General features: G+C 43.1%; 1 protein-coding gene across 6 annotated transcripts in view; it reads left to right on the forward strand.

Annotated features, from left to right (window-relative positions):
• Positions 1–17,787, forward strand: part of CLEC16A (C-type lectin domain containing 16A) — a 954,241-nt gene that overhangs the window by 532,142 nt on the left and 404,312 nt on the right. The gene's annotated exons all lie outside the window — the stretch shown is intronic.

A 17,787-nucleotide genomic window follows, 5' to 3' on the forward strand; every position in this document is an offset into this window, starting at 1 on the left:
ATCCTTCTCCCTCTGCTACTTAGTACTTATTAGCATCCATATCCACCCATCTTTCTCCCTGTGCGACTCAGCACTTCTTATCCCACTGCTACCCAGCACTTGATCCTCTTCATCCTTCTCCCTCTGCCACTTAGTACTTATTAGGAACCTTATCCTCCCTTATCTTTCTCCCTGTGCTACTGAGCACTTCTATGACTAAAACAGAAATAAACCTGAAACACAATATAAAAACTCCTGGAACAAATATCTCTCAGACATTCTGTGTTAATTTTATTGAGTTATGATAGTCTGGATACTATCAGCAAACATCCCTGGGGCTCTATTGTGGGCCCACCCATGCAGAGCCACAAAAGTAATGGTACTCAATAGAAGGTATTGTATATCTGCCAGTTGGGCTACCCCAAAAATAGATTGTCCCCACACTTGGAGTCCAGAATCATAGGTTGGGCATATGCGCAATAAGGCACATTCTGCCTTGTTAATACCCTCAGCTGTTTATGTGTTTGTTGTAGCAGGACAGCCCAGATTTTCTGTGGTAATGATAAAATTGGGAATGTTAGTAAATATACTTGTATATCCATGACTGCGTAGACACTCATGTTGCTGCAATAGTAATGTATCAGTGTGCCCTGAATGGCATTGTAATTGCTTGCTGTACATAGTCGTAGTTTTAATCACCACCTACGGGAGGTGACCCTTCTCAGATGCTGTTCCTGTTACTGACCATAACCTGTTATGTTATTGATTATTGCCCCCTACTTTCATATTGCGATGTTTGTCTGACTCCCTTTCACAATATGGTAATGTGTATTATTAAGTAGGTATACTTTAAGTACTTTGCAGACTCTGCCGTCCAGTTGCCAGAAAGTCTAATCTGACCAGCTAAAAATGAAAAATTAATGATTTTCAATATATTTTTTTCTAAATAATGCTAATACATTCTTGACTAGCGGAACCCTGAATTTCTGTGCGCATTGATTTATTTGGCCATGTCCCTTGTCTTGTATCGTATTTTCTTTAAAGAATTCCGCATAATATATGTAACTAGTAAAAAACAGGATAGAGTCCAAATGTAATGTATTATGCAATATAACTATTAAGCATACATTTATTAGAACATCTTACAATCTTATCTGATGCACTTGGTCTTGAGATTTGATCATATTCACGTGATAATCGCAGGACATAGTCTGAAAGCCACCTCACGTTGGAGTAATAAGCATATACGCGTTAGGTTTGGTTGGAAGACCGCCGGTCACCATGCCGACGCTGGGATCCTGGTTGTTAGGTGGCCGGCAGGGGGAGGGGGCGAGCGCAACAACGCCCCTTGTGAGCTCGCTGCACTCGCCACAGGTTCTATTCCCACTCTATGGGTGTTGTGGACAATCTGAGAATAGTCTCTGCTGGTCGGCATGTCGACCGGCGGGCTGGTAACTGTTCGGGATCTTGGCGTCGGTATAGTGACTGGCGCTTTCCCGACCGCCGGTCACATAACTGCATCCCACATATACAGCTGAATGTTAAAAACGTATACATAAATAATAATTCATATGAGGCTTTTCTGGATGTAGTCACCTTTTATAAAGGAAGCTCATTAGTGCATATATGAGGATGCTGGTGGTAGTCCAAATACTATGCACTGGGCTCCAGAAGTTATTCCTCATCCACCTTGTATGTGTGTTTGTCCAGACTGATAAGTATAGCAATAGTAATAGGAAGTTACGTGTTTTATTATATACATCTTTGTCATGTGTATGGCTTCCCGCACCCTCTTAAGGGTAAATATGTTCCCTCATCAGTTACTTATTAACTACTTGTTGACATCACCAATAAAAAGGTCATGTATAAGACTAGTAGCGGTCAATGATTTAACAGTACTCGCCTGTACTGCCAGTGATGATAAGTACAGTATTTAATAGTGCTGAACCATACTAGTAAGATAACAGTAATACTGTAGATACATCATAAATAGAATATCATCAGCAGTTTTGTTTAATCTCCTTAACATCAGCAATGCAAGAAATAAGATGATTAGATCAGAATATATAGACAATCATGAAGGTTATTTTCAAGATTAAAAATAAATGCTGACTTTTATTAAAAGTATAATTTGAAGATCATGTTACAGATGTGTCCTCATATATCTTGCCTCGGAACTCCACACAGAGAGAGATGACTGGCGTGAGTGAGCCGACAGGTCCCGTGCAACTCCGTTAGCATCTCGCATCTTTTTTTGCCGAAAATGTGTCTTATTCGCATTGATGTGCGAATAGGACGCACAAGTAGCTTATGTTGGTTAACCATTTACCGGACTATTTTTCCCTTCAAAACCGATTATAACATTGGGGTTTATTTTTATGTAATAAAGTTTAAAAAGTATTTTTTAAATATTATATTACGCACATTTGCAGAACGGATCTCCTCATCAAGAACTGGAGTACAGAGTTTGGCAGCCCAGACGCATGTGATATGACCATGCCGGTTAAGTGGTTAAAATGTTATGCAGCATGCTATATTCTCTGTGCATATGAGATGTTACAGTGTTAACCAGGAAAGCTTTGTAGAGTACCATTTCATATGCAGATACAGATGTGTTTCACACATGCCGCATATCATTTTAATCAGCATAAGCTGCTTGTGCATCCTGTTTGCATCCTTTTATGATTATGATTTATGCGTTTTAAAGGAAAAAGTTGCACGAAAGACGCTCAGTGCTACAGTGTAACGCTACAGCATGGCATCAGTAGAAAGGCTGTTTAGCATGCCGGGAGGCTAGATATATGTGGACACATCTGTATATTCTATAATACACTTCCTTGATGATACAAGTGGCTCCTGTTATTAGTTTAGACAAGTTTTTCATGCAGGCATAAAGCTAGGTTTGGGAAAACAAACAGATGCGCCCAATAGTGCACAGTAATTTACTGGATTACATTTAAATCTACTTACATGAATTGTATAAAGATTCCAAATCAAAGAGTCTCTCATTATATGCTATTTCATTGCAGTTTGTTCACTTCTCCCATTGGGGCAGATGTATTAAGCCTGGATAAGTGGAAGGTGATAACGCACCAGCCAATCATTACGGGTTTGAAAAATGACAGGAGCTGACTGGCTGGTGCGTTATCACCTTCCACTTATCACTGCTATATCACTTCTCCAGGCTTAATACATCTGCCACATTGTTCTTTCTCTGTACCTCCATTCAGGAGGGAGGTATAAACCGAAAAGTTAAATACAAAATAATAGTGCAGATCTTAGGACAACACACCCATGCGTGCTCTTCACCCAAAACAGTACCTACAGTATTTACCAATTCAAGGTCAAAAAAGTTCTTAACATAAACAGTATATAGATGGTACAGTATGTCCTGTGAATATGATCCAACTATGAGAATGCAGGAATAAATATCATATTGTTCATTAGCAGTTTCTTATAAAGCGCAACGGAATATGCTGCGCTATATAAGAAACTGCTAATAAATAAATATAGTGTAATACTTTTACCAAGATAATCCAAATAGAGAAAGTGAAAAGATTTCTCTGTACCAAAGCCCAAGTCATCTAGTCACTGTCTTACACCACAATATGAATGTAGTTGCTGGTTATATAATGATATAACTGCCATCTACATTTGGGTAGTACTCTGATATATAAGCCAAGTGAAGTATCCCTGTATACATAAGCCATGATTACTTGTTTATTGGTGCATTCGTAGGAGGATTCTCATTCCATAGCAAGTGTTAAGATAAGCGAAATATTCAGTTTTTACAAGTATGACCAATACACTCACTTGTTATGTGAGGTTATGCTATATTAATATGAATAGTAACGTGAAGTACCATTCAAATAGATACTTATTTTTGTATAAGGATAGATCAGTAGCGCTGCATGAATAAATTATTATAATCCAGTAAAATACCCAAAATGATAATACTGTACAGTAATATCCTTGTTCAAGTCTTGGAATGTCTGGGATACTCCTGAATTTCTGGGAGTCCTCCCGGACATGCAGGCTTGCCCCCCTGTACACTTCATTAGAAAAAGTGGGTTGATTTTATTGACACGATTTGAAGAAAAACATCTTTTTGGCCATGCCCACTGCACAATATTGCCCAGCAGGTGCCAGGGCTATGATGATGCAGATTGTGCCACCACGTCTCACTCACCCCTTTGGGATCTACTGAAGGAGAGTAAAATATATACAAGGATGGGAGATGGGAATATATGGCAATAAATCACAATTTGTATTAAAAATACCTAATAACACATTGATGTGAATATAAATGCAAAAACTGTTTATTTAAAATAAAACTAAATGAAACCAAAATAATGCACAGCAATGGAAAAAGCACACGCCATTTTCCACTTAGTCTACCACCTTGGAGAGGGCTAGAAGGTGTGCTCAATATACTCATTAGTGGCCTGAGCCCCAAACACTTTCGAATGAAGTCATTAAATTTTTTCAAATCCTTCCCCAACCTCTCCTCTGTGTGTCGTTGAAAGAATTGTGCTGGTATGTTAAATTAGTTTACAACCAAATGATTGCCCTATTTTCTAAAAACAGTTCTAGTAATGGGTTCTGTAAAATTGTCCATTTCTCACTTCAGTGACATAAGAGATTTTACTAAACATGGTTTGCTTTTCTCCAAATATACAGTGATTGCAACAAATTCATAATTGTGTTGGTCCCAGAGATCCATCATTGAAAAAAAAAATTCTGAGTCCCATCATAGGGGTATATGCAATTGCTGTCGAATTCCCGAAATTGTCGAAAAACGGGACTTTTTCACCAAAAAAAAAAAATCGACAATGCAATTCAGTACTTTCCGTCAAAAAAACAGACTTTCAAAATTCGACTTTTTGAAATTAGACATTTGTCAAATTCGACTTTTCTGCAATGATACAAATGCAGCAATTCGCCAAAAGTATATTCAATTGAAGTTTGGAAATTCGACAACAGTGCTTTTAGACAGTAAATTCGTCATTTTCAATCCGCCACACTTTGGTGGGTGAATCTAATAAAAAAAATGTAAAACATGTTTTTTTTGTTTTTTTTTTATTGGTAATAGCATATCTATTTATATTAGAAGGGATTAGGTACTTGGTTTGTCTTTTTGGGAGGCACAAGTATTATTTATATATTTTTAAAAATATTATTATTATTTTTTTTTTTTAAATGGAATGGTAAAATCCCGAAAAAAAATGGCGTGGGGTCCCCCCTCCAAAGCATAACCAGCCTCGGGCTCTTCGAGACGGTCCTGGTTCTAAAAATCCGGGGAAAAAATGGACAGGGGATCCCCCGTATTTTTAAAACCAGCACCGGGCTCTGCGCCTGGTGCTGGTGCAAAAAATACGGGGGACAAAAAGAGTAGGGGTCCCCCGTATTTTTTACACAAGCATCGGGCTCCACTAGCTGGACAGATAATGCCACAGCCGGGGGTCACTTTTATACAGCGCCCTGCGGCCGTGGCATTAAATATCCAACTAGTCACCCCTGGCCGGGGTACCCTGGGGGAGTGGGGACCCCTTCAATCAAGGGGTCGTCCCCCCAGCCACCCAAGGGCCAGGGGTGAAGCCCGAGGCTGTCCCCCCCCCCCCCATCCAAGGGCTGCGGATGGGAGGCTGATAGCCTTGAGAAAATGTAAAGAATATTGTTTTTTCCTGTTGTACTACAAGTCCCAGCAAGCCTCCCCCGCAAGCTGGTACTTGGAGAACCACAAGTACCAGCTTGCGGGAGAAAAACGGGCCCTCTGGTACCTGTAGTACTACTGGAAAAAAAATACCCAAATAAAAACAGGAGACACACACCTTGAGAGTAAAACTTTATTGCACACCTGCCGACACACACATACTTACCTATGTTGACCCGCCGACTGCTACGTCTCCTGATCCGACGATCCGGGGTACCTGTGAATCAAATTATACTCACCTCAATCCAGTGTCCAGATATAAATCCACGTACTTGGCAAAAAAACAAACCGCATTTACCTGGACCACGGACTGAAAGGGGTCCCATGTTTACACATGAGACCCCTTTCCCCGAATGCCGGGACCCCACGTGACTGCTGTCACGAGGTCCCTTTTGCCAATCAGCGAGTGCAACGTCCTGGCACTCTGCTGATTGGCTGCACGTCTGAGCTGTCAGACAGCGCCTCGCAAAGCCTCTCCATTATACTCAATGGTGGGAACTTTGCGTCAGCGGTGAGGTCACCCGCGGTCAGCGGCTGACCGCGGGTAACCCCACCGCTACCCGCAAAGTTCCCACCATTGAAAGTAATGGAGAGGCTTTGCGATGCGCTGTCTGAGGTCACACGTGCATACAGCCAATCAGGTGAGTGCAACGAAGTTGCGCTTCCTGATTGGCTGAAGGGACCTCGGTGACAGCAGTCACGTGGTGTCCCGGCATTCGGGGAAAGGGGTCTCGTGTAAATATGGGACCCCTTTCAGTCCGTGGTCCGGGTAAATGCGGTTTGTTTTTTTGCCAAGTACGTGGATTTATATCTGGACACTGGATTGAGGTGAGTATAATTTGATTCACAGGTACCCCGGATCGTCGGATCAGGAGACGTGGCAGTCGGCGGGTCAACATAGGTATGTGTGTGTCGGCAGGTGTGCAATAAAGTTTTACTCTCAAGGTGTGTGTCTCCTGTTTTTATTTGGGTATTTTTTTTCCAGTAGTACTACAGGTACCAGCGGGCCCGTTTTTCTCCCGCATGCTGGTACTTGTGGTTCTCCAAGTACCAGCTTGCGGGGGAGGCTTGCTGGGACTTGTAGTACTACAGGAAAAAAACAATATTCTTTACATTTTCTCAAGGCTATCAGCCTCCCATCCGCAGCCCTTGGATGGGGGGGACAGCCTCGGGCTTCACCCCTGGCCCTTGGGTGGCTGGGGGGGGACCCCTTGATTGAAGGGGTCCCCACTCCCCCAGGGTACCCCGGCCAGGGGTGACTAGTTGGATATTTAATGCCACGGCCGCAGGGCGCTGTATAAAAGTGACCCCCGGCTGTGGCATTATCTGTCCAGCTAGTGGAGCCCGATGCTGGTGTAAAAAATACGGGGGACCCCTACTCTTTTTGTCCCCCGTATTTTTTGCACCAGGCGCAGAGCCGGGTGCTGGTTTTAAAAATACGGGGGATCCCCTGTCCATTTTTCCCCCGGATTTTTAGAACCAGGACCAGCTCGAAGAGCCCGAGGCTGGTTATGCTTTGGAGGGGGGACCCCACGCCATTTTTTTCTGTGTTTTATTCCCGTTTTTAAAAAAACGGAACAAATCCGTCAAATCGGCCGTTTTTCGGCAGCGGGACTGTCGAATCCGTTTTTTATTGCATATGGTCCATTTCGGCACCCACTTGCCGAAATTACACTGTCGAATTGAAAAACAGCCGATAATTTGCCGCGATTCGCCGCTAATTGCATATACCCCATAATCTACCTCTCAACATGCCCTTTTAAACCTCTCAAAGGGAGGCATGTCATCCGTTAAGAGAAGTATTGTATTGAATGATTCCGTTCTTATTCAGAATATATAGTGAGTTTGGATTGACCTAGCCAAACTGTTCTTGAAGACTTTAACTTGTATATAAAAGCGTAAGGGGGAGTGGTGTGCTGGGGTGATTGCTCTTTTGTTATAACTGGTCAGATAATCAAGATGGCAAAAAGCAGGATTCTGAAGTGTGTCTGTTTCTTTTACCAAAATACATTGTGCTAGTTCAGTTATTTGCTACAAACCATTTTTTTTTTAATTATAGAATATATCACGACAATATTAATGATTAGGGTATAATTCTGTTATGTGTCATTTTTTTATTTTTTTTATTTCTTATGTGTTCCTAGATGTTGTCATCTTTTGGCTTCGTCCACATAATTCACATAAATACAAAAGTAATATTTCTCCTTTCATCCACTGGGGTACACTAGAGATGCTAGGGTAAAGTGAGTGGAGTGAGGAGCCCGGGTCCTTTCATCCACTGGGGTACACTAGAGATGCTAGGGTAAAGTGAGTGGAGTGAGGAGCCCGGGTCCTTTCATCCACTGGGGTACACTAGAGATGCTAGGGTAAAGTGAGTGGAGTGAGGAGCCCAGGCCCTTTCATCCACTGGGGTACACTAGAGATTCTAGGGTAAAATGAGTGGAGTGAGGAGCCCGGGCCCTTTCATCCACTGGGGTACACTAGAGATGCTAGGGTAAAGTGAGTGGAGTGAGGAGCCCGGGCCCTTTCATCCACTGGGGTACACTAGAGATGCTAGGGTAAAGTGAGTGGAGTGAGGAGCCCGGGCCCTTTCATCCACTGGGGTACACTAGAGATGCTAGGGTAAAGTGAGTGGAGTGAGGAGCCCAGGCCCTTTCATCCACTGGGGTACACTAGAGATTCTAGGGCAAAGTGAGTGGAGTGAGAAGCCCGGGCCCTTTCATCCACTGGGGTACACTAAAGATGCTAGGGTAAAGTGAGTGGAGTGAGGAGCCCGGGCCCTTTCATCCACTGGGGTACACTAGAGATGCTAGGGTAAAGTGAGTGGAGTGAGGAGCCCGGGTCCTTTCATCCACTGGGGTACACTAGAGATGCTAGGGTAAAGTGAGTGGAGTGAGGAGCCCGGGCATTTTTAAAAATTGATGCTGAAACTAAGTTTTCTCCCTATCAAAACTTTGGTCTAACAAAACTATTTTTTTTGCTAACAAAGCCCCAAATCTTTGGTTATACATCCCGGTCCATTGAATGGATCGTGAGCATTGTTGCAGCTTACACCTCACTGGAGTACAGACATCTATCCTCAAATGCCAGATCATCCTAATCTGCAGAAGTGACTTTCAAGAAGAGTACCAGTAAAGCTCACAAAGGTGCTTCTGGTGCCGTCTAAGACTATTCCTCTGGTAGTCAATTGCCATTTAAGCTTTCCCATATCCAACAACTACCTAGGCATAAGGACTCAGGTCTGCAACCAGCATAGGCAGAGGCATCACAAGGGCGGTGCAGGCCACACCTTTGTTTCGCCATTCCAGGGGCTGACACCAAAATGCCGGCTTCTCCACAGTGACCGTAAGCTGAGTGCTACACTGTGACATTATTATTTAGCGCCAGGCTCCTGTCACTGAGAAGGAGCCAGTAGTGCAGACAGAATCTCCAGCTGTTTGCCCAGCATCTCTAAGATGATGTAAACAGGGAGTCTACCTGTCAGGCCACTTCCCCTGTGTAAACAAAGAAAGATTAGTCTACACCTGCGTCGGACAATGAAGGCAGCAAACGAAAATCTTCCAGTGTTATAAAGACTGGAAACAACAAAGAATATACTACAAAGAGGTGATATTCAATCTGCGCCAAACAAAAGAAGAGTAACAGATTTTTATATTGCGGATTGTCCTTATGATTTCAAAAGTCCCAGTTTCTTGTTTCTTTATAATCACATGATTGTACAGTCTCTTCTAAATGGATACCATATGTGAAAGAAGAACATAAAAAACATCCAATGTGCAGTATTGCTTTCTTGAAGTCTGGATGATAGGGGGTGGAAATAAGTCCAGTAGAAATCTTTTACTTCGTGAATATTGAATATTATAGGATCACCCAAAAAACGTGCAACAATTAGTAAGGATTGATGCTCACTTATAGGCTTACATGAAACAATATATTCTATACTTATAAAGGTATCTTTGCGTCATATATTCCCAACAACGTGGTTGTATAATCTTATTTAAAAGATCAGGAGAAAGTCACGCTTACACGTGTGCTTACTTGAAATAAGTAGGATGTAATCATGTAGCGGTTTCTTTTCATCCCCACACTGTCAGAGATATTCTCACAAGTCCACGTCGATGGATTGGGAAAAACACATAAAAAATATCTCAGGCTTAACGAGCATCATTTATACCTACAGTATGCTCCATATTTTTCAGATTTTACAAAATGATTTATAAGGTGTTGGCCACGCTTACACATGAGCTTACTTGAAACCAATGTGATCAAATCCCGTAGCGGTTTCTTTTCCTCCCCACACAGGCAATGTTGCTCCCAGAAAAAACAACTGTGTTATGATAAAAACGGTGTTTATTGGGTGCAATAATAAAAATACATAAAAAGACACACACAAGGGCACCAAAATGTGGGAGCCTGACCTGGGTAGATGTACATAAAATCACAGCTGGGTGGATTAAGAACAAAAAGGGCCCATCTATTCTCACCACTCTGCTGAATGCCACAGGTACTGGTCCAGGTGTCCCAAAATGAATAAATACTCCACCAACGTGTTTCGACTCGGTTGGTCTTCCTCAGGGTGTTAGTGTGTATTGGATCCCAGAGCCATCTATTTAAACTCTGTACTGTCCCGCCCACTCATACTTTAATCAGGCAGTAACATATATTATTGCGTTGGTGTGGGGATGACTCATACAATAAATATAAATTGAATAAAGTGAACTGAATATAAATGAACCTATAATGCATAATAAAACGTCACATTTTATACTTTACACTGCATAAATATGACTTTTTAAATTTTTTGGGTTGCCATAGCAACCTGGCCGATGGCCTATCCAAATAGCAACCCCAAATGAGGCTCGTTAAGCCTGAGATATTTTTTATGTGTTTTTCCCAATCCATCGACGTGGACTTGTGAGAATATCTCTGATAGTGTGGGGATGAAAAGAAACCGCTACATGATTACATCCTACTTATTTCAAGTAAGCACAAGTGTAAGCGTGACTTTCTCCTGATCTTTTAAATAAGATTATACAACCACGTTGTTGGGAATATATGACGCAAAGATACCTTTATAAGCATAGAATATATTGTTTCATGTAAGCCTATAAGTGAGCATCAATCCTTACTGATTGTTGCACGTTTTTTGGGTGTTCCTATAATATTCAATATTCACGAAGTAAAAGATTTCTGCTGGACTTATTTCCACCCCCTATCATCCAGACTTCAAGAAAGCAATACTGCACATTGGATGTTTTTTTATGTTCTTCTTTCACATATGGTATCCACTTCCCCTGTGTGATGTAAATGGTGAACTTTCTGCAAGGCCATGCCCCTTCCCATGAGGCCACTGAAGATAGGTATCTGATATCCAACTTTAGAACCCACGCCACCTAGATGTCTGCTTGTGCCTCCAACAACAACATGGACTCTGCTCCATATAGTCCCCTGTACTGTAGTATGATGATCCTGTTTAGGTCTCTGCACTATTCTGGCCAATGCATTTTATAGAACTCTCTACCATAGGGAGCCCCACCATACCTATATTCTAGTTGATCCTCTACCTCATATCTTATGCCTGTCCAATGTTCTCTTTTTATTATTGTTCAATGCTCTTCATATCTCTACTTATTGCATATCCCACCCATTGTAACCTTTTTAGTGCACCCAAGATGGCTGCTTCTCCAGGTACTTTTATGGGCAAGATAAGCAGTCTGGATCAAATGATAGCATTGGTAACCTGTTTTCTACAATTGTATAACAGTGTTGATTTGATGCTTATGTTCACATATTTATTATCTTGCATTGTTAACTTTTGTATAGCCCCCAAGATGGCTTCCTTATCTTGAAGTCAATTGGGTAGCAGGAAAAGTCTGTGGAGCTGATGACACTGTGGGTAACGAGTTTTTTTTATATATACTGTTTCGTAGTTTAATTTCCCCACAGTGTAATGTTTTGCTTTTCCCACAACCCCCTACGTAGTTTGACCCAGGTATCTGCCTCGTCTGGTACTTTTGTGGCTGAGATGTACAATCTGTGAAACTGATAATTCCATGGAGGTGGTCTTCAGTTTGCCGGCTGTTGGGATCCCGACGCACAGTATACCAGCGCCGGAATCCCGACACCTGGCATACCGACACCTTTTCTCCCTCTTGGGGATAGCGTGACGCGCGTAGCAAGAGGCTCATTTGCGCTCGCTCAGCTGTCGGTATGCCGGTGAGTGGGATTCTGGCGCCGGTATGCTGGCCGCTGGGAGCCCGGCCGCCAGCATACCATACTACACCCTTCCATGGCTATCTACAGTATTTTATGTTTTTCAACTGTAACCATTGTACTGTGCCCAGTATGGCTGCCTCATTTGTAATATGGATTACTGCAATTGTAAAGCATGTTGAGTAATCTTGATAAACTTTGAGTATCGTACCAAATTATATAATAATACTGTCTTTTTAAAGTATCAATATCTTGCGTAGTGTTGTACAATTACGGTACAAGGTGAGCAAACATTAAACAGTGGTTTTAGAGGGCTTGCTTCTGCTTGTGAAAGCTTTTAGTTCTAAAGAAAGTCAAAAATAATTTGTGTGCGTTTGTTCTCAAGAATTATACAATGCTCATATCATATTCTCTGGAGTCATATTCCATCCGCTTTGCTATTATTTGCCTATTATACAATACTGTACTTGCAAAGTGATGGTCTGTTATCTATAATTAATTTGTTGCCTTGTGCAATCATATTTATGTTGATATCACATTGTTCTTTACAGCAGTATTCTATTTTATGGTACAATAAGATAAAATTTCTGTTATGTGTTAACTGTCAAATAAATGTTTTGTTGAGACCTACTGGGGTGGTTCATACACAGTGCGTGATTTGTTCCAGGAGTGATATTGCATAGTGTCTCCCTTCCTGGCCCAGGCTGCCGATATAGTGCATACGACGTCATGTTGCGGCTGGGCCGTCATGCAGCTTTGGACGTTAGTTCAAATTGAGCTGCAGTCGCAGGCGACACAGGAACACGGTAACGATGCGCAGGACTGCACATCATTCATTGTTTGCAACATACACACCGGACAATATTGTAAACTATATTGCTCAGGAGGGTAAAAGTGAGTGATATTGTTGACAGTATGGTCTAGTGTGTATGCACCTTAAGGGCATGGATGCAATTGCATTATGTTATTTATTCAAACACACAGGTGACTTCTTCATATATAGATTATCACAGTTTTAACACATTGCTACAGAGGAATAATGAACCTCTATTAAATATATTTTGGCAAACTAATAACCTGGCACACCAATAAAGAAAAGCAATTGCCACATCTAAAGACATTCTTTATTATTTATAAATTTTCATATTGGAACCTGTGCCAACCTGCATGAAAGTTGCAGTACTTATGTACAGTACCTATTGTAAGGGTGTGTACACACTGATAATGTCAAATATTATCCTAAAACATAAAGCTATACCGCTAGACTCGCTATTACCATGGAGCCGCTATGGCCGCTAGACTTATTACACACACTACGTACTAAGTACGCTATTTGCGTACTGAGTACCGTATGGATACGCACTTAGCGTATCAGACGCTGTGCCGTGGGCGCAACGCACGAGCGGCACGTACGCACATGGATTTACGCTTCGTACTAAGCACGCTATTGGCGTACTGAGTACCGTATTGATACGCTCTTAGCGCATCAGACGCCGTGCCGTGGGTACGACGTACACGCGTCGCGGACGCACACAGAGTGATATACAGTAAACCTTAAGTAATGAAACAGTGTAAGGATGTGCTTATACTTTAAACCTTAGCAGCCTAGTACTGCAACGATGTGGTACCTTAAAACCTTAACAATGTTTATACACCTTATACCGATTAAGACGCTAAGAAAGCCCTTTGCAGGAAAGTGAAAACACAACACCGGTTTGTGGTAAACCACTGGGCTCTAACACCGCAGCGGATTATTCAGAGTAAAGGGGTAAACAGATACAAGTTATACACTACAGGCTAACAAGGAAATCTAAACAGAATAATAGAGAATAATGGCTACAGAGAATATACATACGTGGGGAATCGTTCACAAGCGCGTCCTGGACCAGTCCTCAGCTATCAGGGAGAAAGCCTTCAGAGTCTTGTGTCCGGCCAGGCAACAGTGGTCTTTTTATACATAACATACATTCACAATACAATGGTCACTGTAATCTCATTGTTCATTGGACACAGGGATGTGTCTCTACATTACAGCAAAGGTCATAGGTGGATTTGAATAGGTAGGCGATGTCCTTCCCCAATTGCTCTGGTGGGAGGTATCCTCGGGATTCCCGCCGCATGTGTAATTTACAGCAAATACAGTTAATGTTCATAATCTACTTTTGCACATAACTATACGCAGGAGCAAGCGATCCTTTCCTAACTGACACCGGAATGTTACTCTTAAAATACCCTACAGCTGGATACTAGACATCACCTACCAACCTTTATCTGACCCTTCCTATCATGCAAAGACGAATCTCTCTGTCCAGGAACTGTTTAAACTAACATTACTCGCTGACATGATCTAAGGAAACTATATCTACAAAATTCACTATTTGGGTTAAATATGCTATGTTCGAGTCGCACGCTACACGCTCACAAACTCCGCCGTAAATACACATATCATGCGCACGAGTCGCCGGAGCGTCTCTTACGCAACTTGCGGATATATGTACGGACGGGGGACCGGGTGCACGAGCAGCGCGCATGTGCATGAGGGGTTAGTACAAGGGATATGTATTACAATATTTTTCGACTTTGACAGTCGACCCTTTGGCAGTCAACAATAACTGCCACAATCTAAACAATTAAGCAGAAAAATATACAATACAATGAAATACCTATAAATGATTGGGTGGAGGGAGGAGAGGAGTAGGCGGGAAATGTATGGCCTAATGGGATAGCAAAAGCATGTATGTATGAACTTCATGTCTGGGGGGCATGTATCATCTTGCCGTACATGTTCTAGATAAGCTTCGAGGTATTGCGAAGTATACATTAAATCCTTCTTATCCCGTATTAAGGGTCTGTAAGTGGGCCAACAAACACTACCGAGCTCTTTTCAGCTTCTTGTTCCAACAAATGGGGTGCACATTTAGTTGATGATACATGGAGGGGAGAAAAACATGTGAGTGCTAATATATGTACCTATATCACCTGTCGACTATGTGTGTCACTACCTGAAGATTGTAGAGATGAAGATAAGAAACATATCACAAATACATTCATATGATAATGTGTGCAATTGTCCTTGGGTGTCTGTTGGAGTCTTGTCCCGATAGGTGTATCCTTGCTGTGGGTGATAATCAAAGTCTTTCAAGTGTCCATAAAAAAGTCTTTAAAGTCTCTAAAGTGTCTCTCAAAGTCTGTAGAAATGTCCATCAAAGGTCTGTAGTCTTCTCCATCAAAGTCTTCAGTCTTCTTCTGAATGGATGTCTTTTTGCATGGGAGAAAAACAAAGGAGAAACAGGTGAAAGAAACGGACCGTGGAATCACGTCTTATCACAGCATTGTCTCAATTGATGGGTCATAAATTAAACCAGTTGTTGTAACAATGCCCTCGCTCCTCAAAGTCATCACTTTGGTACTGCGCTTGCACCGCATTAAAATCCAAACACATCTAAATATCAAACCAATCATTATGACAACTCCCAGGATACAAAGGAGAAACTTTCCTACATTCACGATAACATTTTGAGCCCATTCTCCTAAACCTGAGAACCAATTGCGTGGGTTCAACCATGAAACCCAGCCAGTCAGTTCATTACTCACAGCAGTAAGGGTAAGGTTGTGTCTCCTACGGAACTCCCATTTCAACTGCAAGATATCGTCCATCTTTTGATCTATGACCTCGGTGGGGTCATCAGTGTTGTTTGTAATGTACGTGCAGCACTTCACACCATACTGAGTTGCTAGGGTGACACAATACCCGCCTGTCACCGCTGTGATGTAATTGAGAACCATCCTGTGCTGGATCAGTTCCGTTTTGTAAGCTTGCAATTCCCTCCCAGTATACCTGAAGGTGTCATCATACATCTCGGTGATATTGTCTATCAGGTTCGCTAGCGCATGAATATACCTAAAATTTATAATTCCTCTGGCGGTATGGGTGATATCTAACGCGAGTAGGAATTGAATCCCGTATTCGTGGATCAAATCAGAGGCTGCGTGCTCTGTCCTATCTATAAGGTGTCTCTTAACAATGTGTTCGTAGTGAGTGTGAGCAGTGATCGCGCTGAGCCGGAAAAAAAGTGGGTCCCATGGACCCCTCACTTTTAAAAATTGGGGTCCTACCGGTCCTTTTCTGGGTCCCATTGAAGTGAAGGTTCATATTAATCTCATTACCGATTCAAACATGAAAACACAGACTTGATTTGGACACTACAAAAGTGTAGCAGGAGGGGGGAAGTGACAAGCCGCTGGGCTGTGTAGCATACAGACACTGCACCAGAGCTGTAACTAGACATTTTGGCGCCCTTGTGGCAGAAAGTGAATTGGTGCTCCCGGTCCTACACTGCAAAGAACAGATAATGCGCGCCGCAAAAATTTAGGGGCGTGGCCACATAATAGTGCCAATTCACATTACACGACACAGTAGTGCCGCTTATGCACATTGCATCGGGTAGAGCACATTATACACTTTGCACCGGGTACAGCACGTTATACACTTTGCGCCGGGTACAGCACGTTATACACTTTGCGCCGGGTACAGCACGTTATACACTTTGCGCCGGGTACAGCACGTTACACACTTTGCAGCCACCACCTCAGACCCCCCCAGACACAGCGATCATGGGTGTCAGGGAGGGAAGGTGGTATCCACAATGATTGTGCGGAAAAGGGTGGGGGGGGGGAATTGTGCAGGAAGGGGGTGCTCAGTCATTGCAGGTGTCACTGGAGGGGGTGTCCTGCCTGTGACTCACAACACCATATCGATAATATCTTATCCAGCCTGTAGCAATGGCCCCCGGCAGCCGCATCTTACCAGCGCCGCATCACCCTCCCTCCCTATGTAATGAGCCAGGCGACAAGGAGCGGACAGAGCAGCAGAGTAGCCGCTGCCCAGCTCACTGTCCCGTCTGCCAGGCTGTGTGGACATTGCCTCCCACTCGCAGCGTCGGCCCCGTATCCCGCGGCAGCGCACAGACGGGTGAGGACAGGGAGGAGGACGGATCACACACTGACAGCGCATTGCCGTGCAGCGCAGCGCGTCCTCACCTTTAAATTCAAACCTGGAGTCCGCCCTGCAGCCAGCACAGAGAGCGCTGCTAAATCCCGTCTCAGCCCCAGCATTCGACTGCTGTCACCCGGAGCCCAAGGAGGAGGATTCTAGCTGCAGAGCGGGAAGAGAAGTCAGGACGGAGGCTGCCGCAGTGATTGGATGAGAGGAAACGCTGCCAGCAGTGATTGGTTGGGGACTCTGCTGGCTATGACTGGTTGAAGAGACGCGACGCGCAGCTGCCTGCAGTTATTGGTAGGGGAGTCACAGCGCTTCCCGCAGGACCCCCTCATTTTTCAAAACTGAGTCCCCCACTGCCTATAACGCGTAAAATACGCGTTATAGCGCGTTTTTGCGATCACTGGTGAGTGTAAGGAGCTTGAGCATTGCGGTGAACGTCTTTCATCTTATTATGGGTAATGGTCATTACTTCTGGCAACACTCTTCCAATGTAACACAATCCCTCTGAGTTTGGGGCAAGCCACTTATACGCCTTCCTCCCACATATGAAATATGCATCATCGGGGAGAACATATGGGACAGAATATGACATCACCATATTGCAAACCTTCCAGGTGAAAAATCCTATCCCTAACTCTCTCATTTGTTCAGTACACATATCAGGCTGTATGATATGCGCACAGTACCCTGGAGATACTTCTCCAACCCGCATGGTCCTACTTCCTAGAGTGTACCTATACCGAAAATACCTCCCACCGTCGGCTATTTGGCGTATAAGTTCTGGGTCTACGGGCATTTTATCGGCTCTGTGTGAAAATGCCATGGTTTGGTTGTTCCATGTCACTTCCCAATTTCCCGGCTTTCGGGGATTGGAAATGTT

This window comes from Pseudophryne corroboree, chromosome 7 (assembly GCF_028390025.1).
Source record: "Pseudophryne corroboree isolate aPseCor3 chromosome 7, aPseCor3.hap2, whole genome shotgun sequence".
NCBI classification, from domain to species: Eukaryota; Metazoa; Chordata; class Amphibia; order Anura; family Myobatrachidae; genus Pseudophryne; species Pseudophryne corroboree.